The sequence below is a fragment of the Anolis sagrei genome, chromosome Y (genome assembly GCF_037176765.1).
Source record: "Anolis sagrei isolate rAnoSag1 chromosome Y, rAnoSag1.mat, whole genome shotgun sequence".
Lineage (NCBI taxonomy): Eukaryota > Metazoa > Chordata > Lepidosauria > Squamata > Dactyloidae > Anolis > Anolis sagrei.
In genome coordinates this window covers 37422588-37443777 of record NC_090035.1, presented here as the reverse complement: position 1 = coordinate 37443777, position 21190 = coordinate 37422588, and the positions used below count along the sequence as shown (strand labels likewise).

The 21190-nt window shown below is 43.7% G+C and overlaps 1 protein-coding gene across 5 annotated transcripts in view; it reads left to right on the top strand.

The window, feature by feature from the left end:
• LOC137095171 (ubiquitin-conjugating enzyme E2 L3) overlaps positions 1–21190 on the top strand; it is a 290392-nt gene that overhangs the window by 92104 nt on the left and 177098 nt on the right. For 2 of the 5 annotated variants that reach the window (XM_067461525.1, XM_067461524.1), the window contains exon 2: positions 347–466. The exons of the other annotated variants lie outside the window; for them this stretch is intronic. The gene's annotated coding sequence lies outside the window, so the exon portion shown is untranslated. The remainder of the gene's footprint in view (positions 1–346; positions 467–21190) is intronic. 5 annotated transcript variants of the gene reach the window in all.

The following is a 21190-nucleotide window of genomic DNA, read 5'->3' as shown; positions in this document are numbered from 1 at the left end:
GCCTTTCCCTTAACCTTTCCCTACCCTTTTCTATGGTATATAGCATACACAGAGGAATTGATCAGTAACTGAACAGACAGGAGGGGTTTGGGGGACTGACTGAACGGGATGGAAGTTGTAATTCACCCTGCATCATTCCAGAGCACTGTGACCCCCTTCGAAAATGGACCTGGAGCATATTTGGTAAACATAACCCAGCCAACAATGGATCTGGGCTAAACTTAGCACACAGATCCAACATGAAAAACTGAATAGAAGATAGGAGGCAAGATGGCACTGAGGCTATAGGGACCTCACAGGAGCTCTGGAAAGAAAAATCTATATCTGTGATATTCCTCTTTTCCAGATTTTCCCTGTCAAGATTCCAGCATAACTGCTGGTTTGACCACACAGGGTCTTGAAGGAGGCCTTGGATGGGCATACTAGAGCAAGAAGGACAAGAACAAGGGGAGGAAGACTAGGAGAGGTAAGGTAGAGCATGGCCGCAATTATAATCTAGGTCGAGTTTTTCTCCCTACTTCTCACTTTGGTTGAGATCACTCCTGCTTCAGACAGTGGTTTCCTAAGAGTGGATTTTAAAATATTTTTAAAAATCTATCAACTTAAAAAATCTTTTACCAGATTACATTATTTGGTGACTAAGTCTGCCTGCCTCTGTTTGAGACTTGATTCCAGTTGCTGGCCCCAGACAACCTGAACTCTGTGAACCTCCACAGTGAATCACCAGCTGTGGATGATCGGCGGGACCCTCTTGCTGATTACTGCTACGGGCTAGAGTAAAACCCAGCTGCTTCTTGCCCTGCCATCTGGCCTGCCATCGCCCATCACCCTGCTACCATTAGTATCCCTCCACTGAGCTGTCTTCTCTTGGAGCTGCCTGTCTGCAGCTGCTTTTTCAACACTGTTGCTGCTTTGTTGCCCCACCGCTGTTGCCGTTCTGCCGTTGTTGGAGCCACCCTGCCATAGTTGCCTTCCCACGGCCATTACCGCTTCATAGACTCATAGAATCAAAAAGTTGGAAGAAACCTCATGGGCCATCCAGTCCAACCCCCTGCCAAGAAGCAGGAATATTGCATTCAAATCACCCCTAACAGATGGCCATCCAGCCTCTGTTTAAAAGCTTCCAAAGAAGGAGCCTCCACCACACTCCGGGGCAGAGAGTTCCACTGCTGAAAGGCTCTCCTCACAGTCAGGAAGTTCTTCCTCATGTTCAGATGGAATCTCTCTTGTAGTTTGAAGCCATTGTTTCACGTCCTAGTCTCCAGGGAAGCAGAAAACAAGCTTGCTCCCTCCTCCCTGTGGCTTCCTCTCACAAATTTATACATGGCTATCATATCTCCTCTCACCTCATCTTCAGGCTAAACATGCCCAGCTCCTTAAGCCGCTCCTCATAGGGCTTGTTCTCCAGACCCTTGATCATTTTAGTTGCCCTCCTCTGGACACATTTCAGCTTGTCAATATCTCTCTTCAATTGTGGTGCCCAGAATTGGACACAATATTCCAGGTGTGGTCTAACCAAAGCGGAATAGAGGGGTAGCATTACTTCCCTAGATCTAGACGCTATGCTCCTATTGATGTAGGCCAAAATCCCATTGGCTTTTTTTTGCCGCCACATCACATTGTTGGCTCATGTTTAACGTGTTGTCCATGAGGACTCCAAGATCTTTTTCACATGTACTGCTCTTGAGCCAGGCATTGTCCTCCATTCTGTATCTTTGCATTTTGTTTTTTCTGCCAAAGTGGAGTATCTTACATTTGTCACTGTTGAACTTCATTTTGTTAGTTTTGGCCCATCTCGCTAATCTCTCAAGATCATTTGGAATTCTGCTCCTGTCCTCTGGAGTCTTGGCTATCCCTCCCAATTTGGTGTCGTCTGCAAACTTGATGATCATGCCTTCTAGCCCTTCATCTAAGTCATTAATAGATGTTGAATAGGACTGGGCCCAGGACAGAACCCTGCGGCACTCCACTCGTCACTTCCAGGATGAGGAGGAAGCATTGGTGAGCACCCTCTGGGTTCGTCCATTTAACCAATTACAGATCCACCTCACCGTAGTTTTCCCTAGCCCACATTGGACTAGTTTGTTTGCCAGAAGGTCATGGGGGACCTTGTCGAAGGCTTTACTGAAATCCAGGTACGCTACATCCACAGCATTCCCCGCATCTATCCAGCTTGTAACTCTATCGAAAAAAGAGATCAGATTAGTCTGCCATGACTTGTTTTTGATAAATCCATGATGACTATTAGCGATGGCCACATTTGTTTCTAAGTGTTTGCAGACCACTTCCTTAACAATCTTTTCCAGAATCTTGCCTGGTATCGAGGTGAGGCTGACCGGGCAGTAATTGTTTGGGTCATCCTTTTTCCCCTTCTTGAAGATTTGGGATCACATTGGGCTCCTCCAGTCTGCTGGAACTTCTCCCATTCTCCAAGAACAAAAAAACACAACAAAAACAAAACAGTGGTCTGTGGAATCTGAAGCAATTTAGATCCCATCATCGTGGTTGATTGTTCTCCAACCCACATCAGATCGCAAAGTGGGCCAGGAGGGCTATGTGTGCCAAGTTTGGTCCAGGTCAGTGGAAGTGGGAGCCAATCAGAAAGCTGCCACTAACACACATACCCACATAAACATGGATAGCCTAGGGACCTGGTTATCTGAGAAAGGCATTATTTATCTGTGTTTCAACTATCATCTATATATAATGTTGGCTGGGTTCAGGTGGTGCAGATGAACAACTCCCATATGCAAGTCTCATCGTCCATGGTTCATTCTCCTCCATACCACACCAGGACAATAGAGGGGCTCATGGGGATTCTCTGTGACAAGTTTGGTCTTGATCAGTCATTGTTGTGGATTGCAGTGGTCTCAGAAAGTGAGGGTACTAAAAAAACCATCATCCATTATTTCTTATACGTATACTTGTATACCGCCGTTTCTCAGCCTGACCGGCGACTCAATGCGGTTTACAACAAGGATAAAATCAACAACAATATACAATGTAAAACCACAAAGGCATAAAATACAATATTAATCCAACAATAAACAACATAATGCATCTCATAACTAAAACGATTCAGTTCGTCGTCCAATTTTCCAATTCCTGTAATCATCACATTGGTTGCACTGTTTAACCGAATGCCCGTTCAAACATCCAGGTTTGAATATCCAAACATCTTCTTTGGAACACCATCAGCGAGGGGGCTGATCTTACCTCCATGGGAAGGGCGTTCCACAGCCGGGAGGCCACCACAGAAAAGGCCCTTTGTCCATTGTGTCCCAAATGATACCGGGATGTAATAATCTATATATATAAATTTGTTAGGGGCATCCAACGAGGAAACAAAACTCAAACCCCCCCCAACAAAACTTAACCAAAATTCCCATGCCCATAACACAACCCACAAGGTACAAACATATCTACTCAAAATGAAAAACAACACAACAACACACTCACAAAACGGCAAAACAACAAAACTCAAAAATCCCCCAACGAAACTTAACCAAAATTCCCATGCCCATAACACAACCCACAAGGTACAAACATATCTACTCAAAATGAAAAACAACACAACAACACACTCACAAAACGGCAAAAGGATAAAACTCTAAAAAAAACCAACGAAACTTAACCAAAATTCCCATGCCCATAATACAACCCACAAGGTACAAACGTATCTACTCAAAATGAAAAACAACACAACAACACACTCACAAAACGGCAAAACAACTGAGCATGCGCATTGGCGCCCAGCCGCAAGTTCCCTGGCGCGCGCACATGCCCTTCCGGCCAACGTTCCCTCTGCGGAAACCATGCCCACTCCAAGCCCCGCCGCGCCGCTTCCCGCACACACACACACCCCTGCCGCACACACACACACAACCCCACAATCCATCACTCCCCCCGCCGCCACACAAAACACACGCAACCCCACTCCCCCCGCCGCCGCACACACACACGCAACCCCACACTCCATCACTTCCCCCGCTGCCGCATGCACACACGCAACCCCACTCCCCCCGCCGCCGCACACACACACGCAACCCCACGCTCCATCACTCCCCCCCCGCCGCATACACACACGCAACCCCACGCTCCATCACTCCCCCCACCGCTGTACACACACACACAACCCCATGCTCCATCACTCCCCCACCCCAATCTTACCTCTTTTTACTTCATGCCCCCTCCAAACCCCACCCCGCCCCTTCCCGCCCTGTCAAAATCTAGGAAAGATAGGAAGGAAGGAAAGAAGGAAGAAAGAGAAAGGGAGGTAAAGAAAAAGGGGGAAGGAAGGAAAGTTAGAGAAAGAAGGAAGAAGAAAAGGAAAGAAAAGGAAAGATGGAAGGAAAGAAAAGAGAGACAGCAGAAAAGAAAGAAAAAGGGGGAAGGAAGGAAAGAGATAGAGAAAGAAGAGGAGAAGGAAAGATGGGAGGGACGGAAGGAAGGAAGGAAGGAAGGAGGGAAAGAAGGAGAGAAAGAGGGAAGATTGGCCACAGCAACACGTGGCGGGTAAAGGTTGTTATTTCTATTATTATTATTATTATGCTATTGTTCCTATGAGACCCTGGAGGAATGGGAGAGGTGTCAGGTCCCAGAGGCAATGCATTGCATTATTGTTATTGTTATGATGGTGGTAAAATAAAAGGAAATAAAAAGTGAAAGAAGGAAGGAAACAGGGAGGGAAGAAAGGCAAAGGAAGAAAGGGGGAGGGAATGAAGGAAAGAGAGAAGGATGAAACCAAGTAGTGAAAGAAAGAAAGAGGTAGAGAAGGAAGAAAGGAGAGAAAGGGGGAGGAAAAGGGGGAAGGAATAGGTAGGTACCTCTCTTTCATAATAGTCCAGATATCTACCTCAACTTTGATAAGTTTTACTATAGGCCACAGCAACGCGTGGCAGGGCACAGCTAGTAATAATATAATAATTATTATTTATTTATACCCTGCTACCATCTCCCCAAGGGGACTCAGGGCGGCTTACATGAGGCCAAGCCAACAACACATCAGTAAAAACAACACAGCAAGCAAATAAAACAGTACAATTGATATAACTCACATATAAACAATACAACAGAGAATTTAAAACATTATGGCCAGGCCAGATCTAATAAATTAATTTTTTTTAATAAACACTAGCCATGAATAGAGGTAGGATGTATCTAAGAAGGAGGGTTTTAAAAGATAATGTAGGGAGACCAACCCAACGGATAGTAAAGTGCTTCTGAGGACAATTGCAGAGAATTAATCATAACAGGGCACTGTTTCCTTATTCAGGGAAGGCACACTGGAACAGTGTAGACTGGGTTTTGTCTTGATCAGTCATTCCTGTGGGTTGCAGTGGCCTCAGGGAGTGAAGGTAGTGCAAGTCCCATCTTCCATGGTCCATTACTCCTCCAAACCACACCAGGATATAGAATAGGTTATAGGGGCTCTGTGTGCCAAGTACGCTCTTGATCTGTCATTACTGTGGGTCGTACTGGTTTCAAGAAATGAGTGAAGGTACTTCATCTCCTATTATCCATTGTCCGTCATCCCCCAAACTGCACCAGAATGTAGAGTGGGTCATAGGGGCTCTGTGTATTAAGTGTGCTCCAGAACCATTATTACTATGGGTCACAGTGTTCTCCGGAAGTGAGTGAAGGTACTGGATCTCTGGCCATTCATTGTCAATTGTTCCCCAAACTGCATCAGGATGTCATGGGGACTCTGTATGCCAAGTTTGGTCAAGATCAGTATTTAGTAACGGTCACAGTGGTCTCACGAAGAGAGTGAAAGTATGCAAGTCCCATCATAAATGGTTCATCCTCCTCCATACCACACCAGCATGTAGAGTGGGTCATATGGGCTCATATGGTACCAAGTTTGTTCCTGCTCCCTCATTGATGGAGGGTGCAGTTGTCTCAGGAAGTGAATGAAGGTACTGCAGATCCCATCATCCATTGTCTGCCATGTCCCAAACTACACTAGGATGTGGAATGAGTTTCATCTTGATCAGTCATTCATGTGGGTTGCCGTAGTCTGTGGAAGTTAGTGAAGGTAATGCATATGCTGTCATCCATGGTCTATAGTCTGCACCAGGATGTAAAGACTATAGTCTGCACCAGGGTGCCTAGTGTGGTCTTCATCAGTCATTGGTGAGGGTCACAATGGTCTCAGGAAGTGAGTGAAGGCTCTGTAAGTCACATCATCCATGGTCCATTCTCCTCCAAACAGTACCTGGATGTAGAGTGAGTCTTAGGGCTCTGTATGCCAAGTTTGTTCTTGATCCATCATTGGTGTGAGTCACAGTGGTCTAAGGAAGTTAGTTAATATATTGCAAGTCCCATCATCCATTGTCAGGTTTGGTCCTATTCTGTCATTCTTGGGAACCATAATGGTCCTTGGGAGCTGAAGTGTTTGAATGTTGTCCATACTCTCCCAGTCTGCTCCAGGACATTAAGGTGGGTCATGAGGGTAATGTGTGCAAAGTTTGGTCCAGGTCCATCACCCGTGCAGGCTGCAGTGGCCTGTGAAAGTGGGAGCCAATGAGAAACCTGCCACATATGCACATGCAGCACCCACCCGCCACATACATTCACTTTTATTATTTACTGCAAGTCCCATCATTCATGATCCATTTTCCTTCAAACAGCACCAGGTTATAGAGTTGGTTATGGAGGCTCAGTGTGCCAAATTTGATCTTGATCAGTCATTGCTGAGCTCAAGAAATGAATGATGGGACTGCAAATCCATCGTCCAAACTGTATTAGTCATGCGGGCTCTCTGTGTCATGTGGTCTTGATCCATTATTCATGAGGGTTATAATTGTCTCTGAAAGTGAGTTCACATATTACATATTAGTCTTTATCAGCCATATATGTGTGTCCCAATGGTCTGTGAAAGTGAGTGGAGGTACTGTGAATCCCATCATCCATGGTCTGTCGCCCCCTAACAGCACCAGGAAATAAAGTGGGTGATGAGGGTCCGTGTGCAAAGTTCGATCTTGATCAGTCAATTGTGATGGTCACAGTGGTCTCATTAAGGTACTGCAAGTCCCATCCGTTTTGAATCCTCCTTCAAATCACAAATGGATTTAAATGGGTCAAAGTGGCTCTGTGTGCCAAATACGGTCTTGAGCAGTCATTAGTGTGGGTCACAATGGTCACGGGAAGTGAGTGAATGTACTGAAAGTACAATTTTCCATCGTTCACCCTCATCCAAATGGTACAAGGATATAGACTAGGCCATGGGGTCTCTGTGTGCCAAATTTGGTCTTGATCAGTCTTTCTATGAGGGTTGCAGTGGCCTCAGGAAGTGAGTGAAGGTATTGCAAATCCCATCATCAATGATCCACCCTCCTCCAAATGGTAGCAGGATGCAGAATAGGTCACGTGGCCTCTGTGTGCCAATTTTTGTATTTGAGCGGAATTGGCTGATGGTTACATTGGTTTCAGGAAAAGAGAGAAGGTAATGCAAGTTCCATCATCAGAAGTTGCATCCTCCTCCAAACTACACTAAAATGTAGAGTGGGTCATAGGGCCTCTTTGCGCCAATTAAGGTCTTGATCTGTCATTGGATGAAGGTGGCAGTGGTCTCAGAAAGAGAGTGACTGTATTGCAAGATCCATCATCTGTGGTACATCCTTATCCAAGCTGAACCATGATGTAGAGTGGGTCATGGGGTCTCTGTGTACCAAGTTTGGTCTTGATCTCTCATTGGATGAGGGTGGCAGTGGTCTCAGGAAGAGAGTGAAGGTATTACAAGATCCATCATCCGTGGTTCATCCTTTTCCAAACTGAACAAGTTCCATCATCCATCGTCCATATTCTTCCAAACCACACCAGGATGTAGAGTGGGTCATGAGGGCTCTGTGTGCCAAGTTCAATCTTGATCCTTTATTGGTGAGGGTTGTTGTAGTCCCAAGGAGTGTGTGAAGGTACTGCAAGTCCCATCATCCATGATCCATCCTCCTTCAAATCACAACAGGATGTAAAGTCGGTTATGGTGGCTTGTGTGCCAAGTGTGGTCCTAATCCATCATTGGTGCGAGTCACAATGGTGTCAGGAAGTGAATGTAGGTACTACAGTTCCTATCACCCATGGTCCATCCTTCTCCAAACAGCACCAGGATGTAGAGTGGGTCATGGGTGCTCTGTGTCCCCAGTTTGGTCATGTTCTGTCATTGTTGGGAGTCACAGTTGTCTGTGAGGGCTGAAGAGTTTGAAAGTACTGCAAATCCCATCATCCATGGTCCATCCTCCTCCAAATGGAACCAGGATGTAATAGGGATAAGTGTGCCAAGGTGATAGGGATAAGTGTGCCAAGTATGGTCGAGGTCCATCATTCGTGCGGCTCAAAGTGGCCTGTGAAAGTGCCATGAGGGCTCTTTGTGTCAGGTTTAGTCTGGATCAGTCATTGGATGAGGGTAGCAGCGGTCTCAGGAAGTGAGTGGAGATACTTCAAGTCCCATCATCCATGGTCCATCCTCCTCCAAACTGCACCAGGATGTAGAGTGGGTCATGGGGGCTTTTTGTGCCAAGTTTCATCTGGATCATTCATTACATGAGGGGCACAGCGGTCTCGGGAAGTGTGTTAAGGTACTTTGAGTCCCATCATCTGTGGTCCATCCATGACACTGCATCAATATGTAGAATGTGTCATGGGGCTCTGTGTGTTAAGTTTGGTCTTGATCAGTCATTGGATGTGGATCGCATTGGTCTCAGAAAGTGAGTGAAGGTACTGCAAGTCCCATTATCCATAGTCCATCCTATCCCATCCTATTTTGAGTTTGCCATGGGGGCTCTCTGTGGCAAGTTTGGTCTCTATTGGTAATTGGAAGAGTGTCAGTGTGGTCTTAAAAATTGAGTGAAAGGACTGCAAGTCCCATCATCCATGGTCCATCCTCATCCAAACAGTACTAGGATGTTGAGTGGTTCATTGGTTCTCTGTGTGCCATGTTTGGTTTTGATCAGTCATTGATGACTGTCGCAGCGGTCTCTGGAATATATTGGAGGTACTTCAAGTCCCATCATGCATCAGGATGTAGAGTAGTTCATGGGGAGTCTGTGTGCCAAGTTTGGTCTTGATCAGTTATTAAATGAGGGTCGCAGCTGTCTCAGGAAATGAGTGGCGGTACTTCAAGTCCCATCATCCATGCTCTGCCCTCCTCCAAACTGCATAAGGATGTAGAGTGGGTCTTGGGGGGGGGGGGGTCTGTGTGCCAAGTTTGGCCTTGTTCTGTCATTGTTGGGGGCCACAAGATGTTTTGGACTTTAACTCCTAGCATTCCTGAAAGCCTCAGATCCTTACATTTTCCTTCTCAGCCATTTCAGAGTCTTAGAATGTTGAGGCTTGCCTATCAGAAACCATATGTAAATTATACCACAGTGGCAAACAATCAGAATGTTAGAATGTTGAGGCTGGCCAATCAAAGACCATATGCAAATTATACCACAGTTGCAACCAATCAAAATGTTGGAATGTTGAATCTAGCCAATCAGAGACCTTATGTAAATTGTACTGCAGTGACAGCCAATCGGAAAGCTGCCCATACATCTACTAACGCCCTCCGCATGCATACATGCATACATACATTCACTTTTATTACATACTAGCTTGGGGACCCGGCGCTGGTAGCCATAGTGGTCTGTGGGAACCAAAGGTTTGAAAGTACTACAAATCCCATCAGCCTTTCTCCATCCTCCCTCAATCCTCACCAGGACATAAAGGGGGTCATGGGGGTTATGTATGTCAAGTTTGGTTCCAGTTTGTCACCCTTGCTGGTCACAGTGGCCTGTGAAAGTGGGCGCCAACCAGAAAGCTGCCACTTACACCGCCTGCCGCACCCCCACATACATACATACAAACACTGACTTTTATTATATACTAGCTTGGGGAACCGGCGTTGCCCAGGTTATTTGAGAAAGGAATTGTCTATCAAGGTTGGTCTTTATGAGTTATTTATATGGTTTGCAGTGGTCTCAGGAAGTTAGTGAAGGTACTGCGAGTCCAATCATCTGTCATTCATCTCCAAACTGCACCAGGATTTCACTCAGAAATCAGAATGGCAAGAAATTTGGGGGTTTAATTAAAAGGATGTATCAAAAGGGGTGCTATGGGACACAATGAAAGCTGTGGTGAGAGTGTTATGCATAAAAGAGACAATCTAAAAGAAAAGGCAAGAAGAAAGGGAAAGGAATCTAGAAAAGAAAAAGAGAAATTGGATACAATGGAAATGGATGAAGCACAAGAAAATTTAATATATTTAAGCAGGGATTTTTTTGAATTTAGTGATAGGAATTCAAAGATGTTAGCCAAATTCACACAAAAAAGATAATGGAAGGTACAATAAGTATGATAAAAGATAAAACATGTAAAATATGTAGATCTATGAAAGAAAAATTGAAGGTTTTCGAAGAGTTTTACAATGAACTATATCAAACAAAAGCTAGCTCCATAGAAGCAGTTAGGAAATACGTGGCGGAAAATTGGGAGAGTAGGTTGGAGGAGAAAGACAAATAATTATTGGAACTACTTATTAAAAGATAGAAATAGAGGAAGTTATTAAGAATTTAAAAGCTGGGAAAGCTCCAGGTCTGGATGGTCTGTTGTTGTTGTTCATTCGTTCAGTCGTCTCCGACTCTTCGTGACCTCATGGACCAGCCTACGCCAGAGCTCCCTGTCGGCCGTTACCACCCCCAGCTCCCTCAAGGTCAGTCCAGTCACTTCAAGGATGCCATCCATCCATCTTGCCCTTGGTCGGCCCCTCTTCCTTTTGCCTTCCACTTTCCCCAGCATAATTGTCTTCTCTAGGCTTTCCTGTCTCCTCATGATGTGGCCAAAGTACTTCAACTTTGTCTCTAGTATCTTTCCCTCCAGTGAGCAGTTGGGCTTTATTTCCTGGAGGATGGACTGGTTGGATCTTCTCGCAGTCCAAGGCACTCTCAGCACTTTCCTCCAACACCACAGCTCCAAAGCATCGATCTTCCTTCGCTCAGCCTTCCCTAAGGTCCAGCTCTCACATCCGTAGGTTACTACAGGGAATACCATGGCTTTGACTAGGCGGATCTTTGTTGCCAGTCTGATGTCTCTACTCTTCACTATTTTATCGAGACTGGACATTGCTCTCCTCCCAAGAAGTAAGCGTCTTCTGATTTCCTGGCCACAGTCTGCATCTGCAGTAATCTTTGCACCTAGAAATACAAAGTCTGTCACGGCCTCCACGGTTTCTCCCTCTATTTTCCAGTTGTCAATCATTCTTGTTGCCATAATCTTGGTTTTTTTGACGTTTAGCTGCAACCCGGCTTTTGCGCTTTCTTCTTTCACCTTGATTAGAAGGCTCCTCAGCTCCTCCTCGCTTTCGGCCATCAGAGTGGTGTCATCTGCATATCTGAGGTTGTTAATGTTTCTTCCAGCAATTTTCACCCCAGCTTTGCATTCATCCAGCCCCGCACATCGCATGATGTGTTCTGCATACAAGTTAAAAAGGTTGGGTGAGAGGATGCAGCCTTGCCGTACGCCTTTCCCAATCTTGAACCAGTCTGTTGTTCCGTGGTCAGTTCTGACTGTTGCTCCTTGGTCCTTGTACAGATTCCTCAGGAGAGAGACAAGGTGGCTTGGGATGCCCATCTCACTAAGAACTTGCCACAATTTATTATGATCCACACAGTCAAAGGCTTTAGAATAGTCAATGAAGCAGAAGTAGATGTTTTTCTGAAACTCCCTGCCTTTCTCCATTATCCAGCGGATATTGGCAATCTGGTCTCTCGTTCCTCTGCCTTTTCTAAACCCAGCTTGAACATCTGGCAACTCTCGCTCCATGTATTGCTGGAGTCTTCCTTGCAGGATCTTGAGCATTACCTTACTGGCATGAGAAATAAGGGCCACTGTACGGAAGTTTGAGCAGTCTTTCGCATTTCCCTTTTTTGGTATGGGGATATAAGTCGATTTTTTCCAGTCTGATGGCCATTCTTGTGTTTTCCATATTTGCTGGCAAATGGCATGCATCACCTTGACAGCATCATCTTTTAAGATTTTAAACAGTTCAGCTGGGATCCCATCATCTCCTGCTGCCTTGTTGTTAGCAATGCTTCTTAAGGCCCATTCAACCTCACTCCTCAGGATGTCTGGTTCTAATTCATTCACCACAGCGTCAAAGCTATCCTTGATATTGTTATCCTTCCTATACAGATCTTCTGTATAGTCTCGCCACCTTCTCTTGATCTCTTCAGCTTCTGTTAGGTCCCTGCCATCTTTGTTTCTTATCATACCAATTTTTGCCTGAAATTTACCTCCAATGTTTCTAATTTTCTGGAAGAGGTCTCTTGTCCTTCCTATTCTGTTGTCTTCTTCCACTTCCATGCATTGGAGCTGGATGGTCTGGGAACAGAATATTATAAAAGCTTTAGAGAAGTATTGATTCCAAAACTATTAGAACTGTATAATGGAATAATAAGAGGAGATAAGATGCCAGAATCATGGAGGAAGTCATTAATAATATTAATACCAAAACCTGATAAAGATTTAACAGACCCAGGCTCATATAGGTCCATATTATTAGTTAATCAGGATGCAAAGATTTTATCTGCTGTAATAGCCAATAGAATGAATAAATGCATGTACAGGTATATTAAAAATGATCAGTGCAGATTTGTAAAAGGACAACAAATGTCAAATTTGATAGGGAGAGTATTAAAATTTGTGTAGTTCAAGAGAAGAAAATAAAAGTGGGGATATTATTAGATTTTTTAAAGCTTTTCATTGGGTGGAATGGTGGACATTATGGGAGATTATGGATAAATTTGGAATGGGAAGTAGAATAAAAGGATTATTAGAACAATATGACTCAAGAAATTCAGTAGTAGTAACTATAAATGATGGAGTGACAAAAGAAATAAAAGTGACAAGGGGAACAAGACAAGGTTGCCCTGTATCACCGATTTTGTTGACCATGGTGATAGAATTATTTGCAAATGCCATCAGGAAAGATAAGAACTTAGAAGGGCTAGGAATAAAGGAAAAGCAGTAGGTCAGCTTATTTGCTGGTGATACATTGCTATTTATTGAAAATCTAGTAAGTAAAATGGATAAAATAAAGGATTATTTAGAGATATTTGGGGAAATAACAGGTCTGCAAGTTAATTGGAATAAGTCAGAAATGATGCTATTTAATTATACAAAGAAAGAAGAAAAAGACTTCATAAAACAGAGCAAAATGGGAATTAGAATTAAGAATAAATTAAAATACCTGGGAGTAATACTAACAAAGGATTTAAAAGAAATGGAAGAGGTAAATGTAGTAGCATTGAGAAAAGTTGTTTAAAAAAACATTAATAGAAAATGAAAATATATATTTATCTTGGTTTGGAAAGATAGCATTAGTAAAAATGAAAATTTTTACTTCCGAAGATAAATTTTATATTTAGGATGCTGCCACTTCAAATTACAGAAGAAGAGCTAAATAGATTGCAACAAATGATAAATAAATATTGTAATGTTAGTAAAAGAAGTAGATTAAACAAACAGTAATAATACAGATTGCAAACAGAGGGAGGATTAGCACTCCCTAATATTAAAAATATTATGAAGTGAGCAGATTAAGATTGGTTATAGAAGGAATGATAAAAAAGAGGGAGTAGATTGGCTAAGAAAGGATTCGGAAAAAGTGGAGGAAGAAATTTGGAATATATTTTTTAAACAGTTTACGAGAAAAGAAACTAGGGAAATAAGGAACCCAATGTTGAGCAATATATTAGAAGTATGGGACAAATATAGGAGAATGTTAATAACGGATGGTTCAGTAATAAACCCAATTGTAATGGAAAATAAATTTCCAATTTTTTAAATGGATAAAAAGTTAAGGGGAAAGAATTTAGACAAAATAGGGGATTAGATAAAGGTTGGAATGAAGAAAGAAATGATTATGGAAGAATTTAGAGAATTAAAATTAACATGGTTCCATTGTATACAATTAGAATAATGGTTTAAAAATTGGAGGGGAAATAACAAAAATGGAAGTAAGCTTAACCAATTTGAACAAATAATACAAAACGAAAGGGTTGTAGAGGAGCATGAACATTTGAAAGGAATAATTAGTAAAATATATAATAATTGAAATAAAGGAAGGAAAAAAATAACATCCTCAAGGAGATCTGGAAAGAAGATTCAGGGATAAAAATCAATGAAACAGAATGGAAATAATTATGGAGACAAAGACATCTAAAAACATCAATACGGGTTAAAGAAAATTATTACAAGTTAATATGGAAATGGTACCTAACACCAGTAAGAATAGCAAATATAAATAAAAACTATTCAAAAAATTGCTGGAGATGATGTCAAGAATGAGAAACATATATACATATCTGGTGGCAATGTAAATATGTAAATTTTGGGGGAAAGTATTTAGAGAAATAGAAGTTATAATGAGCATTAAAATAGAAGAAGTCCTGGTATAGCCTCATTATATAACAATAAACAATTGAAAAAAAGAGGATAAAGATGCAATAATTTTTAAAAATAAAAAATAGGAAGACTGTTTATAGCAAGGAATTGGAAAGGAGAAATAAATATACAAATAGAGGAGCGGTATAAGGAAGTATGGAAATTGGCAAAAAATATATGATAAACTGACATGTATATTAAAAGTTAAAAGAGGTATATGAAAACAAAGCGATTTTGATGATGTATGGAGAAAATTTAAACAATAAAGAAGGAAAATTACCTCCACAAGAAGAATTGAAATTTTGGACAGATGATATGTAAAAGCTGTGGCTTGGGAGGGGGAGTGGGAAGCACAGCAGTAAGGTTTAGAATATTTGTATAAGCAGAAAAATAACACTAGATACCAAAGTTAAAGAATGGTAGGTTGTATTGAATAATAAGTATCTGCTGCAAAACAAACATATAACAAATGTATTGAATCATGATAAAATAATTAAAAAATATCAAAAAGACAAACTGCACCAGGATGGAGAGTGGGTCATAGGGGCTCTGTGTGCCATGTTCAGTCACTGGATAAGGGTTGCAATGGTCTCAGAAAGTGAGTTGAAGGTACTGCAAGTCCCATCATCCGTGGTACGTCCTCCAAACCGCAGCAAGATGTAGAGTGCATCGTGGAGACTCAGTGTGCCAGGTTTGGTCTTTATCAGTAATTGGATGAGGGTTGCATTGGTCTCAGGAATTGAGCGAAGGTACTGCAAGTCCCACAATCCATGGTCCATCCCCGGCCAAACCAGGGAGTAAGGTGGGTCATGAGAGGCCTATGTGCCAAGTTTGGTCTAGATTAGTCATTGGATGAAGGTCACAGTAGTCTCAGAAAGTGAGCAATGGTGCTACAAGTCCCATCATCCATGGTCCATCCTCCTCCAAACTGCAGTAGGATGTAGAATGAGTGAAGGTACTGCAAATCCCTCAGGCCCTTTCCTTTCTCTTCTCATCCATTTGAGAATGTTAGAATGTTTTTTTTCTTTTTTGTTTTTTTGTCATGTCATGAGCGACTTGAGAAACTGGTGTGAGAGAATTGGCCGTCCTCAAGGACATTGCCCAGGGGACGCCAGGATGTTTTGATCTTTTACCATGATTGTGGGAGGCTTCTCTCATGTCCCTGCTTCTCTCATTAACCCTCTTCGCCACCAGGGACTCCTGTTGAAGCTGGCCAACCAGAGACCATATGCAAATAGCACCACAGTGGCAGCCAATCGGAAAGCTGCCAGAAACTCCTCCACCTTACGCCCACCACACTTCCTCCGCACTTCCTCTGCACTTCCTCTGCACTTCCTCTGCATAAAAAACAATGACTTTTATTATATAGATAGATAGATATAGACTAGCTTGGGGACCCAGCACTGCCCGGGGTATTTGAGATGGGCACTATATGTCTGTTCTGTAGTTTTAGTCTAGATCCAAAGTCTGGTGGTTCAGTGGGTGCGGGTGAACTACAACTCTCATAAGCAAGTCCCAATGTCCATGGTTCATCATCCTCCACACCGCGGCAGGATGGTGGGTGGGTCATGGGGGATTTGTGTGAAAAGTTTCTTCTGTATGCCAAGTTCGATCTTGCTCAGTCATTGAAGTAAATCAGAACAGTTTGAAGAAATTAGTGATGATACTGTAATTACCATCATTCATGGTATAATGTCTTTTACACCGCACCAGGATTTAGAGTGCGTTATGGGGGCTCTGTGTGCCAAGTTCGATCTTGCTCTGTCATTGGTGAGGGTCACAATGGTCTCATGAAGTGTGTGAAGTTACTTCAAGTCCCATCATCTCTGGTCCAACCTCCTTGAAACTGCACCAGGATGTAGAGTGGGCCATGGGGGCTGTGTGTGCCAAGTTTGATCTTTATCGGACTTTGTTATGGGCTGCAGTGTTCTGTGGGAACTGAAGGGTTTGAAAGTATCACAGATCCCATCATCCATTGTCGGTCCTCCACCAAACCTCACTAAGATCTAAAGGGGGTCATGGGGGCTCTGTGCCAAGTTTGATCTTGATCAGTCATTGGATGAGAGTCTCAGCGGTCTCAGGTAGTGATTGGAGGTACTTCAAGTTCCATCATCTGTTGTCCATCCTCCTCCAGTCTGCAGTAGTATGTAGAGTGGGTCCTGGGGGTTCTGTGTGCCAAGTTTGGTCTTTATCGGTCTTTGTTGGGGACCACAGTAGTCTGTGGGAACCAAAGGGTTTGAAAGTACTACAAATCACATAATCCTTTGTCCATCGTCCCCCAAACCTCACCAGTATGTCACGGGGATCATGGGGGTTATGTGTGCCAAGTGTGGTCCAGGTCCGTCACTCAGACCCTTACTTCTCCTCTCTCAGCCACCTCAGAATGTTGGAATATTGAGGCTGGTCAATCAGAGATCATATGTCAGGAGGAACGCTTTGGCTTCCTCGACCATGGCCTGCTTTTCCAGGAGGAAGACCTACTGACAAGGGGTAGGGTTCATCTCACACAAGTAGGAAAACACCTTTTTGCTCACAGACTCACAAACCTCATTAGGTGCACTTTAAACTAGGTCCACTGGGGGAGGGGGACAACAGCCTTGCAAACACTACATTACCCACAATGTCAGGGAACCGCCAGAAGGCTGCACAAACACAACAAGGACCAATTACCAAAAGCGAAATAATCCCAAATAAACAGCTCAGGGGAAGAACTCAGGGGCTCACATGTCTTTATACTAATGCACAGAGCATGGCAAAAAAAACAAGACAAACTCCAACTTTTAGCACAACACCTCTGAAGCCTGGTGGGATGACTCCTATCGCTGGAATGTGGACATCGAGGGCTATAACCTCTTTCACAGAAACCGAACAAAGGGGAGAGGAAGCGGAGTAGCCTTATATGTCAAAAACTGCTACACTGAAGAAGAGATGCAAGAGAGCAATCCGGGAAACCAGCTTGAAAGCATCTGGATAAGAATTAAGGGAACTGGGACTAAAAAAGATGTCGTTGTAGGCGTCTACTGCAGACCTCCAAGCCAGGAGGAAGAACTTGAGGAGGTCTTCTGCTAACAGTTGACCAAACAGGCACAAAGAAGAGATGTAGTAGTCATTGGCGATTTCATCTATTCTGGTATTTGCTGGAAAACACACTTAGCCATGAGTACAAAGTCCAACAAATTCCTTGTTTGCCTTGCAGACAATTTCATGGTCCAGGAGGTAGAAGAGGCAACAAGGGGGTTGGCTACTCTTGATCTCATCCAAACAAATGCGGAGGACCTGATCGATGCGGTTGAACTGGTCGGATCCTTAGGGTCAAGTGACCATGTGCTCCTGCAATTTGAGGTACAAAGGAAGGTCGAAACTAAGACAAGTCAAACCCGCATTTTGGACTTTAGGAGAGCTGATTTCCAAAAAATGAAGGAAACACTGAGCAACATACCGTGGACACAGACACTAAAAGACAAGAGAGTTATGGATGGGTAGGAGTTTCCCAAGAGTGAAATACTCAAGGCTTATTTGCAAACCGTGCCAACAAAGAGAAAAAATAGAACAAGTGCAAAGAAGCCAGAACGGATGTCCAAAGAACTTCTAACTGCGCTAAGACACAAAAGAGACATGCACAAGAAGTGGAAAAATGGAGAAATCACCAATGAAGAATTCAAACAATAGCCAACTCCTGTGGGGAAAAGGTCCCCAAGGCAAAAGTACAAAATTAGCTCAAACTTGCCAGAGACATTAAAAACAATAGAAAGTTCTTCTTTTTTATGTCAGTAGAAAAAGGAAAAACTAGGAGGCGATAGGGCCTCTTTGGGAAGAAAATGGGGCAATGGTGACAGGGGATAGGGAAAAGGCAGAACTACTTAATGCCTTCTTTGCTTCAGTCTTCTCACAAAGAAAGTCATCTTCATCCACAGCAAGATGAAATGGATGAGAGATTAGAGGACATACATACACCGTCCGCCGGCCCTCCCTCCCTCCTATCTGCCATATAGAAAAACATTCTTTTTTATTATATACTAGCTTGGGAACCTGGTGCTGACCGGAATGAGTGTCGCAGTGGTCTCAGAAAGTGATTAAAGGTACTGCAAGTCCCATCATCCATAGTCTGTTCTCCCCAATCCTCATCAGAATGTTTAGTTGGCCATGGGGGCTCCCGGTGCCAAGTTTGGTCTTTATTGGTATTTGGATGAGTGTCGCTGCGGTTTCAGTAAGTGAGTGAAGGTACTGCAAGTCCCATCAATTATCCTCCATCATCCTCCAAACAGCATCAGAATGTAGAGTGGATTATGGGGGCTCTGTGTGCCAAGTTTGGTCTTGATCGGTCATGAGATGAGGGTTGCAGCAGTCTTGGGAAGGGAGTGGAGGTACTTGATGTCCCATCAGCCTGGTCTGTCCTCGAAAATGCACCAGGATATAGAGTGTGTCATGGGGGCTCTGTGTGCCAATTTTGGTCTTGATCAGTCATTGGCGAGGGTCTCAGTGGTCTCAGGAAGTGAGTGAAGATACTGCAAGTCCCATCATCCATCTCCAAATTCTTCAAAATTGCACCAGCATGTAGAGTGGGTCTTGCGGGCTCTCTGTGTTAATTGTAGTCCTGATCCATCATTGTTGGCAGTTCTAGTGGTCTCAGGAAGGGAATGCAGGTATTATAAGTCTCATCATCCATGGTGTATCCTCCTCAAAACCACACCAGGATGTAGAGTGCATCATGGAGACTCAGTGTGCCAAGTTTGGTCTTTATCGGTAATTGAATGAGGGTTGCGTTGGTCTCAGGAATAGAACGAAGGTACTGCATGTCCCATAATCAAAGGTCCATCCCCGTTCAAACCACACCAGGGCGTAAAGTGAAGTCTATGTGCCAAGTTTGTTCTTTATTCGTCGTTGGACGAAGGTCACAGCGGTCTCAGAAAGTGAGTGTACTGCAAGTCCCATCACCCATGGCCCGTCCTCCTCCAAACAGCATGAGGATGAAGCATGGGTAATGAGGACTCTGTGTGCCAAGTTTGGTCCTTATTGGTATTTGGATGAGTGTTGCTGTGGTCTCAGGAAGTGAGTGAAAGTAGTGTAAGTCCCATCATCCATGGTCTGTACTCTAAAGAGCATCAGGGTGTAGAGTCAGTAATGTGGGCTCTGTGTGCCAATCTGGTCTTGATCAGTCATTGTATGAATGTCACAGTGGTCACCGAAAGTGAGTCAAGGTAATGCAAATCCCTCAGTCCCTTTCCTTTCCCTGCTCATCCACTTGAGAATGTTAGAATGTTGAGGCTGGCCAATCAGAAACCATATGCAAATTGTTCCACGGTGGCAACTAATCAGAAAGCTGCCACAGCCTCAGGCCTTTATCTCTCCTCTGTCTGTTTCCTCAGAATATTAGAATTTTGATCCTGGCCAATCAGAGACCACATGCAAATTGTACCACTGTGGCAGCCAATCAGAATACTGCCACATACACCTCCCTCCATTCCCCTTACATCCGCCCACCCTACGTCCGCCCTCCTCATACAAACATTCTCTTCTGTTATACATATAGATATAGATATAGATATAAACTAGCTTGGGCACCCTGTGCTGCCTAGGTTATTTGAGAAAGTGGGTAATTGTGGTTCTGTATTCCTGTTATATATATATATATATTTTGTGATGATTGTTTGTGTAGCAGGCGTCTAAGTGCGCCTTGCAGCTGTAAGCCGCCCTGGGTCCCCTTCGGGGTGAGAAGGGCGGGGTACAAGAACCCCAAATAAATAATAAATAAATAAGTTTGGTCTTTAGTTGTCATTGGATGATGGTTCCTTGTTATCAGGAAGTGAGTGAAGGTACTGCAAATCCCATCATTCATGGTCCACCCTTCAAACTGCAGCAGGATGTAGAGTGTGTCATGGGGCCTCTCTTTGCCTCGCTTGGTTTTTATCTGTCATTGGATTAGGGTCATAGTGGTTTCAGTGAATGAAGGTACTGCAAGTCCCATCATCCCTGACCCATCCTCCAAACTGCAGCAGGATGTAGAGTGGCTCATGGGGGCTCTGTGTGCCAAGTTTGGCTCAGATCAGTCATTGGATGAGGTTCACAGCTGTCTTGGGAAGTGAATGAAGGCACTTGAGGTCCCATCATCCGTTGTCCATCCTCCTTGAAACTGCACCAGGATGTAGTGTGGGTCATGGGGGCTCTGTGTGCCAAGTATGGTCTCCATCTGTCATTGGATGATGGTCACAGCAGACTCAGAAAGTGAGTAATGGTTCTGCAAGTCCCATAACCCATAGTCCTTCCTCTCCAAAAAACACCAGGATGTAGAGGGGGTCATGGAGACTATGTGTGCCTAGTTTGTTCTTGATCAGTTATTGGATGACAGTCTCAATGGTCTCGGGAAGTGAGTGGAAGTATTTCAAGTCCCATCATCCATGGTCCACCCTCCAAACTGCAGTAAGATGTAGTGTGGGTCATGGGTGCTCTGTGTGCCAAGTTTGGTCTTTATTGGTCCGTGTTGGGGGCTGTAGTGGTCTGTGGGAATTAATCCATTTGAAAGTACTGCTAATGCCATCATCCGTGGTCCTTCCTTCCCCAAAACGCTCAAGGATGTAAAGGATGTCATGGGGTTTTTGTTCCAAGTGTGGTCTATATTGGCCTTTGTTGGGGGCCGCAGTGGTCTGTGGGAATTGAAAGTTTGAAAAGTACTACAAATCCCATCATTCATTCTCTGTCCTCCTCCAAACCTCAACAGTATGTTAAGGTGGTCATGGGTGTTATGTGTGCCAAGTTTGGTCTTTGTTGGGGG